Source organism: Periplaneta americana, chromosome 4 (assembly GCF_040183065.1).
Source record: "Periplaneta americana isolate PAMFEO1 chromosome 4, P.americana_PAMFEO1_priV1, whole genome shotgun sequence".
Lineage (NCBI taxonomy): Eukaryota > Metazoa > Arthropoda > Insecta > Blattodea > Blattidae > Periplaneta > Periplaneta americana.
The window spans coordinates 14,450,052-14,460,450 of record NC_091120.1 but is presented as its reverse complement, the minus strand read 5'-3'; the positions used below and the strand labels follow the sequence as shown (position 1 = coordinate 14,460,450).

The window sequence follows — 10,399 nt, the reverse complement described above, 5'->3', positions numbered from 1 at the left end:
GGGGGGCTAGTAGTGGCATAGGCAGGCACTGCTATAGCAAAGACACTTCCTGTGGAAGTGCTGCTAGCAGCTCCAGAGCATTGCCGCACCCTATGCCGAGAGCAGGGGGAGAGATTGTTGATGTCTTCGATCCAGACGATCGAGATTGTAACATCAACAGTGCTGTAGTTGGGCCAGAAGGCCATAGTCTAAAATAAAAACTCGCTGTTACCATACCGACAATAAATTTAGACTCAGAAACATTATGTTCAATTAATCATTAACACACTTTGACATGGAGGATGTAAGATGTCTGAAAACATTTGATTTTGATATCAGGCATAAAAGTAATGGCTGGCATCTCATATTCTTTGCTTAAATGCTTGTAAATTCGCGGTTTTATCGAATACCATGATTTGGCACCTCAACAATAGTCCCGATCATTTAATTTCAAGCTACTGTCATGGTATTTCTAATTAATAGACCTACTAACCTGATGATATAGCACCTCAAGACTGAAGCCTCCAATAATAAAGGCACTCTAAATAAAGATCTAAATCTGCAAGTTTAGCTAACATTACGATGTTTGTTGATTTTGCTCAGAATATGGCAGTAGTCTGTGATGGCACTATTATGAGATATCTGACAATTCCAGAAGTGCTGCACTGTTAACATCTTCTATGATACATTCGTCAGGATCTTATGTTGAGAAGGCATTCAAGAAGGTGCCAAGATAACGGAAGCAAAATAAAAGCCAGAGCCACATTTGCATTCCATATGTTCAACACAGAGGAGGGTGATTGATTTAAAAAAAAATTAAATTGAGCTGGTTTATTATTATTACATTCAACAAATACATTATATTTGTTCCCACTGAACATTGAAGTACACTGTAGACAATGGGAGCATTAATGTCGAAGGTCAAGTGAAGTCACTGTGTAGATGTACTGTAGACAATGGCGCAAACTCGTCAGCACACTGGCAACATGCGGCCTCGTCAACTTACTCTGGACATGTACATCGAAACTCGATTTGTTCTTTACACTGTAGTCTCCATTTCTGCATGGCTGATTTACATCATTTCATCTGAAACAAAAGAAATTATTGCTGTTAAAACATAAAATGAATAAGTACTATTTTCTTATAGTATTATTAGTGCCTCAGCTGGTAGTGCATGTAAGTATAAATCATTTTTCTCATTACATACTTCACGTTTTCATCACTGGCTAAAGACTCGATCACAAACAGCACCTCACACATTCATACCATCTACACAATTTTCTACATCTTACGTCATAAAATTCACGAGTACACTTACAATTCCAAATTACTTGCTAATATTATAGCTGTCAAGATGCAATGCAGATGGCCATCTTTTCAGTTAAGGGGAGAGAATGGTATTCTTTAAAACTTTTTTCATATTTGGTGTAAAATATTAATTTTTTGTATGTAGAGAGCTCATAGCTGTGGCAACTCAACCAAATAAAAATATTTTGAAAAAAAATATATATATATTTGGGGGCCAAAGACAAAGTCAGAAACAGGGCAGAGACGAACAGTAAAGAAAGGTCAGAATTTGCGACAGTTGAGGATTTAGCAGAGATATTTGATATGTGTAAAAAAAAAGTGGGGTTGTGATCAAAAAGTGCAAGTATAGTGAAACTGGAAAAGATCGAGAAGTATAGGGGAGAGAGATAATGTATAAGCAGATGTGTAAAATAAAATATAAGTATTTATAGGAAGTGAGAATAGTGACAATGGATTAGGTGTAAGCAGAATAGTGTGAAAGTTAAAGTGAGCGCAAAAATTAGTACTAACATTTGAATGTTGGAACAGTAATTGAATAAAAGGTCAAAGAACAAATAGACAAATAATTCAATATGATAATTTATAGAGAAAAATTGAAATTGAGATTTTAGTGAATAGTAGTTAGAGGAAAAGGGGGGTGTGAAAGGAGTATATAATATTAGATATATTAGGATTAATGAACAAATAGAGAATAGCAAATGAAAGGTAGGGAAATACTGAAGGGGAGATTGACCAAGTAATAAAAAAAGGTACATAGCGGAATTGAGAGTATGTGTGTAGACGTGTACTGCAAATAATGTGTTATTGTAATAATATATTAATGGTGGCACCGGATACAGAAATGTGAGGTACACCATTACATGTAAAGAAGTGCTGTGACGAAATATATATATATCATATCATATTTGGGGGCCCAAATTTGAAAAAATATACCAAATGCAGGATTGTACTAAAACCGATATATCTGAACCGTTTTTAAAGATAGATTCAAACAGTTTTTTGCAATGTATTTGCAAAAGCATGTTCTACAAACTGTCTGTAACAGAATTTTGATATTAGTCCCTACGTTTGTAAAATAAACAATTAAAATTTAATAACAATTTTCTGATTTCCTTTCTTGCAAACAAACGGATGTATTTTTAAAATGAAATCAATTAAAAAAATTTTGTTACAGAGAAAAGTTTCCTAATAATCTAAAGAATGTGTGTTCTAAATTTCATGCATGTATCTTTAATAGTTCACAAATTATATCCATTTTTGTCCGGCAATGTAGCAAAAAAAATGAAGTTACTGGAAACCGATAAAGGGGGCATGTGATTTAAAAATCCATAGCGCAGGAAGTTTAAAAATGACGTCTCAACATCAGATAAGGGCACAAATACCCACAAAATGTTACACTATGCACTCCACACATATCACACGGTATTTTAAAGATTTTTTTTTAATTTACTCATTTTTCACCAAAAAAATACCATCCTCTCCCCTTAACATTAAGGGACCCTCAATGAGACTAGAAGTTTAATAGTCATAGGTAAAGTATTCTTTCAGTCATGTAAAACAGCACACTATGATTACAAATAATCTATAGTCTTTACATCAGAAGGAATAAACACGTGAAGAATATGATGCAATCACACTACCTGTTATGTTAATGTATAGTTTTAACTGCCTGCTATCAAATATGATTCAATGTACCATACTGCCTTACATTAAAAGCATAAGGCAACTCTCTGATCCTGTGTGAAAATAAATAATAGAAAAAAATACAAATTAGAATCATATTGCCTCTAACATTCTCATATCACTTTCCATGAACTGCAACCTAATATTATTACATCCACATTAAGAGTACAAGAATATTTATTTATTTATTTGTCTACTGGCTAGTACATGATATTTACTATCATTGACTGGGGGAAAAACAAGAAAGTGGTGAACAAAACTACGGATTAAGTAATTAAAAACATTTGGGCTCTGGCTTCCCAGTAGCGGTCGACTTCCTTGGAGGATTTCAGAGCAGGGCATTTTGCAAGATGTTGTCTATCCATGTCTTCCTGTTGATGGCACAAAATGCACGATACTGATGGAAGATGCCAAGACGATTGAGGTGTTTACCCAGGATGTCATGTTCAGTGTTAAGACGAAAGCTTGCAACTGCCAGTCTTCTGGGTTCAGGAGGTATATCCTTCAGTAATTTCCTACGTTGTTCAAAATGTTAATGTCCAGTTCTTGTTGGTGATTATTTTTTTGTAGTTGCTTGATATATTGTTGTACTGAGTTAAATGACAAAGGTTTCCGTGGGTTTATTCTGAGATTGGCATCCTTCAGCCTGTTCATTCCCATGTAAATCACAATGTCCTGGGATCCATTGTAACAAAACTGTTTTGCCACGTTCTTTTAAAGTTGCAAGAATTTTTTGACAATTATTGATTTGTTCTGTGTAGGGGTGATCAGTTTTATTTATGGACAAAATGGCTGCTTTTGAGTCCGAGAGGATGACGGCATTTGTGAATTTATCCATATGGAATAAAAGTTGATTTAAGGCAACATGTATAGCTTCAATTTCTCCATCATAGGCAGATAGATTATAACCAACTGGGAGATAGAAGCAAAAAAGATTACTAAAAATACCAGCTCCTACATTTCCTTGAGGGTCTGTTTTCGAGCCATCGGGATCCAAAAGACAAACACTAGTAACAACCTACAAGATGTATATTGAGCCTAGTCTTCTATACTGCTGTGAACCTCTAGTCACTGCACCAAAAACTACACTAAACCCACTTTTCAAAGTACAAAACCAGGCACTCAGACTTATCACAGGAGGAGTGAAATCTATTCCCATTAACTGTATGCTTTACCTCACAGACATTAAACCTCTTGTAACAACAATAGAAGAAAGAGTACAAGAATATTATTTCTATGAACTAGTGCAGGCATGGGAAAGCCTGCATATGAGTGTCACTTTGTCATGCTCCCTTCCTCACTCCAATCACTTATGAGAATAATTTACAAATCTGGCACAATAACATTTCAGTGCTTCTATTAGTAAGGGTAAATATCTCCATTACAAAATTGTCACAATCACTGAGTAGTACCATATTTGTACATTTATGAAGACACACGAGACTTAAGAAAAACTGTAATTAATGTACTGAAGTAGTACCATGTTCTCCTTCGCTGACAGGTGAAAATGAAACTTAAGAATTAGACTTTACCTGTAGAGGGATTGGTTCAACACACCCTATTAGATTAAGCATATTCTTAGCCTCATCAACTTACTCTGGGCATGTACACCGAAACTCGACTTGTCTTTTACACTGTATTTCTCCATTTCTGCATAGCTGGTTCACATTATTTCATCTGAAACAAAAAGAATTATTGCTATTCAAACATAAAATGAGCAAGTACTATTTTCTTGTAGTGCTATTAGTGCCTCAGCTGGTAGTGCATGTAAATATAAATCATTTTCCTCATTACATACTTCACGTTTTCATCACTGGCTAAAGACTTTATCACAAACAGCACCTTATACAATGACATCAAAAACTTTTGTGTGAGATTGTGCGTATTTGCTTGCTTTCCACACAAAACCAATACGTGGTAAGTGTGAAATACCACATTCAGTATTCCCAACGTAACACACATAATTTCCCTATTCTTACCGCTTAAGCGTCATATTCATTTTACTGCTTTAGGCTTTTAACATATTATTTTTAAAGACGTTCAATATAGTAATAATTATAAACTGGAAACTTACCACTGCAATTTCACCTAAATTGCACTGTTAATTATTGTTTGTAAATATTTGCAAAATTTAAGTAAACTCTACAACACCACAAAAGTTACAGCATTTGTAATGCAAGTAATATTAAGGAAGCTGTGAAAAAATCAACAAGATTCCAGACTCATCATAGACTGGGGGAAAAAAAAGACAGACGTATATCACGGCCTGCTGCAGTATAGTAAACACAGAAAACATTTTATAGGAACAATGTTGAAGATAGATATATTTGTTTTCCAAAGTTGCCGTCATTGAACAGAAACCAAGATTGAGATTTCATTGCAACTAATTAGAAATTCCTCTTTCAGGTAAGTAATAAACGATCTTCGCACAAAATAATGTACAATACATGAGCGGTATGTTTGTTTCAATTACGTTTTGCTTTTTCAATCTTTTCCTCGAACATGAAAACGTCAACATACCGATCTTGTAACGCATATTACTATTTCATTACATTTTTATTGTAGCCCACCTTGTTTTTTGACTATACCATGCAGGCTTTGCTTAATCGCAAGTTTTAGTTGCCATGGTAATATTTTACACTGCATAGGTACAATCAAGACATAGTTAAAAATACAAGGAAAAAGTTTATATTCATAGCATATACACAATTTTTTACCTCTTACGCTATAAAAATTCCCAAGTACACTTACAATTCCAAATTACTTCCTAGTATTATAGCTGCCAAGATGCAATGCAGATGACCACTTTTCAGTCAATATTAAAGGACCCTCAATGAGACTAGAAGTTTAATAGCCATAGTCAAAGTATTCTTTCAATCATGTACAAAACCAACTGCAATTACAAATAATCTATAGTCTTGACATCAGAAGGAATAAACACGCCAAAAATGTGAGTCAATCACACTGTCTGCTATGCTAATATAATGTGTAATCGTATATCTGTCTGCTACCAAATATGAATCAGTATACAGTACTGCCTTACACTAAAACCATAAGGCATCTCACTCAGATGTTAGCACCAAAAGTATCATGAAATATTCATATAACACTACGTCTTCACAGAGTAAAAAGCCCTGTATGAACAGCAAGAAATTAAATTTCAATGTCAGTCCAAGTTGGACTCTTCAGTCACCCACTTCATACAAATGCACCAAGCATAAATAACACTTGGATTTGGGCTTCGAAGTATTAACAATACAGAGTACAACCGGCGGCTCTTAAAACACATTTTTTTAATTCAGAAACACAGAAAAAAGTAACATCTCAAAGAAAACCTCCCAAGCAGCGTCACTATCTTCCAGAAAGACGTTTCTACACCAAATGAAAATACAGTACAGTAGCCATTTCCATAACAAAACTTATAAAAACTTTGATATCAGTTCCTGAAAATTAAAGAAGTATATTCAAGCTCAATAAAAACTTCTTACCTGACAAAACATCAGTCTGAATCTGAACAGGAATCTGAAGGAAACCCCAAAATTGGAAGACGTAAGAAGTTGAATGTGGCTTTGGAGAATGTAATATACTGTAATTCTCCATTTCTGCATGGCTGATTTACATCATTTCATCTAAAACAAAAGAAATTATTGCTGTTAAAACATAAAATGAATAAGCCCTGTCCCTAATTTAACATGACATTTTCAATAAATCTTAATTATGAAAATAAAATAAATCTTAATTATGAAAATAATTATGTACTGATATATATTGAAAATTGTAGTTAAAATTTTGACCGGAACAAAAAAAATTATATTTAATGTACTATGCACTTTTCCTTCAATTGGCTGTGTTAAATTCAGGTCAGTATATGTAACAACGTGTAAAAAAATCAAGTGCCTACTACTACCAGTTTCTGAGAAAAGCTGCATGAAAAATAATGATTTTAATATAGCCAAGATAGGACGTACCGGATCCCCTTAAAGGAGTTATTAAATGCGTTGATTTCAACTTTTTGTTTTCTGTTTAGGAGATATGACTCAAACCAATGATATGTTATGCCTTTAATACCATAGTATTCTAATTTTTGTAGTAGAATTTTATGGTTAATACAATCAAAAGCTTTGGAGAGATCACAGAATATCACTCCTACTTGTAATTTTTTATTAATAGCTTCCAGAATTTTATCAGTTAAATTAAACGTCGCTTGCTAAACTTATTTCATTCAACAATAATGATATCGTTTGTTGCCCCTCTCTATCCTCCTTGCTTCAACAATACTGTACTGTACTAACATATCTGTCAATATGTTTCAATCAGAGTGACTCTACATAAACTAGGAAGTCTAGTCTCGCCAAGTCTTCGACTATTCAGTTCTCTCGCATGTTTTTCTCTCATCTTAGAACCATTATAATTAACGTAACAATGAAGCCATTCTAATAATTTATGTTCCAATAACCTTTTTTACATATTTTATTATACCAAAGCTTCCAGATTCCTTTATTGATATATATATATATATATATATATATATATATATATATATATACACTTACTTATGGCTTTTAAGGAATCCGGAGGTTCATTTCCATATATAAGGAAATACGAGTATAGTATATTACTCGCATCATTTTGGTAAACAAAAAATGTATATTGTTATTATGTTATTCTAGTAAGTTTACCTGTTCTTTGAGCGACGGGAAGTTCTCATGAGAGGCCCAGAAGTAGGGAGACTCTTCGTTGCTGTAGTCATATACCCATTCGCACATGTGATTGGCTAAGTCGAAACCTCGGTAATTGTAGCAGCAAAATTCAAAGTCTATAATGACGAGTTTGGGCCGAGAGACTTGCGATTCCTCCCCATCTAGTCGAAGCAACATGTTCCCTCTTGCAGGTCATTGTGACAGAACACCACAGGCGACCACGAATTCCCTGTCAAACATAAGAAATTTGTCATTCTATGAAAAACAGCACTCTTTTCCTTCTCGGACTTATTGCACTTGCCATTTATTTTCAAGCCTGTGGAATCTTTCGAATGGCAGCGTGACATTTGGCCATGTTTGTTTTTATAAATAATAATGCTAACAGTAATGAATGGAAAATAAAGATATAAGTAAGAGTGGAATAAGAGGAATCATGAAATATAATTATTCTACCAAACTTTCAGTCGTACCAGTGAATTAGTTTTGTAGCAAAAAATATTTTCTATAGCTGTTATTTCACTATATTTTGATCATATGTATTGATAATTTAGCACAGTCTCATTTAGTAGGGAAATATATAGGTTAGGTGTCAATATGTAAGAAAATACCGTATATACAACAGAAAATTTGCAACATTTGCTTGCGAGTAGTACGCGTTGACTAACTTTAACTATATATACACAATCTGCGCACTATGCAAGTTAAGGCAAAACCGGGGTATGGCCAGACCTCGGTAGCCTACTTGTGGCTGATGGACGTGCCTGCTGGGTGGCTGTGGTCCGCTCAGAAACTGTTAGCATCTAACCAGTGACATGGAGAGGGTTTGAACCCCCCATTGATCGGTGAACATGACTAGCCGCCCCTGGAGCAGACTACAGTCGAGATGGGACCGGTACCATGAAACGGTGTAGGCTATGGATTAGGACGGGGTACATCTGTACAGTCACAGGGAGCATTTTTTAATAATTGCAACTTATTTTTTTCTCTATTACAGTATTCAATATATGAAACTATTATAGTATACAATATATATGACAAAAAAGGTTTAATATTTTGAATGAAAATAAAAGTTTTAATATTTTGAATTATTTGAACGTTTTTCTGTAAGTTTGGTTTTTATCCTACAAAATGCAATTTTTTTCAGCTTCTATTACACACAGGACTTTCAAATTTTCACACACGTTGCCACAAGCCCTGTCCCTAATTTAACATGAATTTTCAATAAATATAAATTATGAAAATAATTATGTACTGATATATATTGAAAATTGTAGTTAAAATTTGGACTGGAACAAAAAAAAATTATATTTAATGTACTATGCACTTTTCCTTCAATTGGCTGTGTTAAATTCAGGTCATATTTGTTCATTTATAAAGACACACGAGACTTAAGAAAAACTGTAATTAATGTACTGAAGTAGTAAGTTCTCCTTCATTGACAGGTGAACCTTAAGAATTAGATTTTACCTGTAGAGGGATTGGTTGAACACTCCGCATTAGATTAAGCATATTCTTAGCCTCATCAACTTACTCTGGGCATGTACATCGAAACTCGACTTATCCTTTGCACCGTATTTCTCCATTTCTGCATAGCTGGTTCACATTATTTCATCTGAAACAAAAAGAATTATTGCTATTCAAACATAAAATGAGCAAGTACTATTTTCTTGTAGTGCTATTAGTGCCTCAGCTGGTAGTGCATGTAAATATAAATCATTTTCCTCATTACATACTTCACGTTTTCATCACTGGCTAAAGACTTCATCACAAACAGCACCTGATACAATGACATCAAAAACTTTTTCCTTACATTTTTATTGTAGCCTACCTTGTTTTTTGACTATACCATACAGGCTTTGCTTAATCGCAAGTTTTAGTTGCCATGGTAATATTTTACTCTGCATAGGTACAATCAAGACATAGTTGAAAATGCAAGGAAAAAGTTTACATTCATAGCATCTACACAATTTTTTACCTCTTATGCTATAAAATTCCCAAGTACACTTACAATTCCAAATTACTTGCTAATATTATAGCTGTATTTTGTCATCTAGTCTGCTGTCAAAAAATCTGAAAGTTAGAATTTATAAAACAGTTATATTACCGGTTGTTCTATATGGTTGTGAAACTTGGACTCTCACTTTGAGACAGGAAGAGAGATTAAGGGTGTTTGAGAATAAGGTTCTTAGGAAAATATTTAGGGCTAAGAGGGATGAAGTTACAGGAGAATGGAGAAAGTTACACAACGCAGAGCTGCAAGCATTGTATTCTTCACCTGACATAATTACGAACATTAAATCCAGACGTTTGAGATGGGCAGGGCATGTAGCACATATGGGCGAATCCAGAAATGCCTATAGAGTGTTAGTTGGGAGACCGGAGGGAAAAAGACCTTTGGGGAGGCCGAGACGTAGATGGGAGGATAATATTAAAATGGATTTGAGGGAGGTGGGATATGATGGTAGAGACTGGATTAATCTTGCTCAGGATAGGGACCAATGGCAGGCTTATGTGAGGGTGGCAATGAACCTCCGGGTTCCTTAAAAGCCAATAAGTAAGTAAGTAAGTAATATTATAGCTGTCAAGATGCAATGCAGATGGCCATCTTTTTAGTTAATATTAAAGGACCCTCAATGAGACTAGAAGTTTAATAGCCATAGTCAAAGTATCCTTTCAATCATGCAGAACATTTTTTTTTTCATTTCATTTCATTTATTTAATACTAAACA

General features: G+C 34.3%; 1 long non-coding RNA gene across 4 annotated transcripts in view; it reads right to left on the bottom strand.

The window, feature by feature from the left end:
- Window positions 1-792: 792 nt before the first annotated feature.
- Window positions 793-10,399, bottom strand: part of LOC138697536 (uncharacterized) — a 32,086-nt gene continuing 22,479 nt past the window's right edge. The window contains exons 5-9 of one of the 4 annotated variants that reach the window (XR_011331583.1): window positions 9,202-9,282; window positions 7,650-7,899; window positions 6,459-6,599; window positions 4,503-4,647; window positions 793-1,065 (exon numbers count right to left, since the gene is read on the bottom strand). This is a non-coding gene — a long non-coding RNA (uncharacterized lncRNA). Of the gene's footprint in view, window positions 1,066-4,502; window positions 4,648-6,458; window positions 6,600-7,649; window positions 7,900-9,137; window positions 9,283-10,399 lie in introns of all 4 variants that reach the window. The other 3 variants (XR_011331582.1, XR_011331581.1, XR_011331584.1) reach the window with 3 other exon arrangements.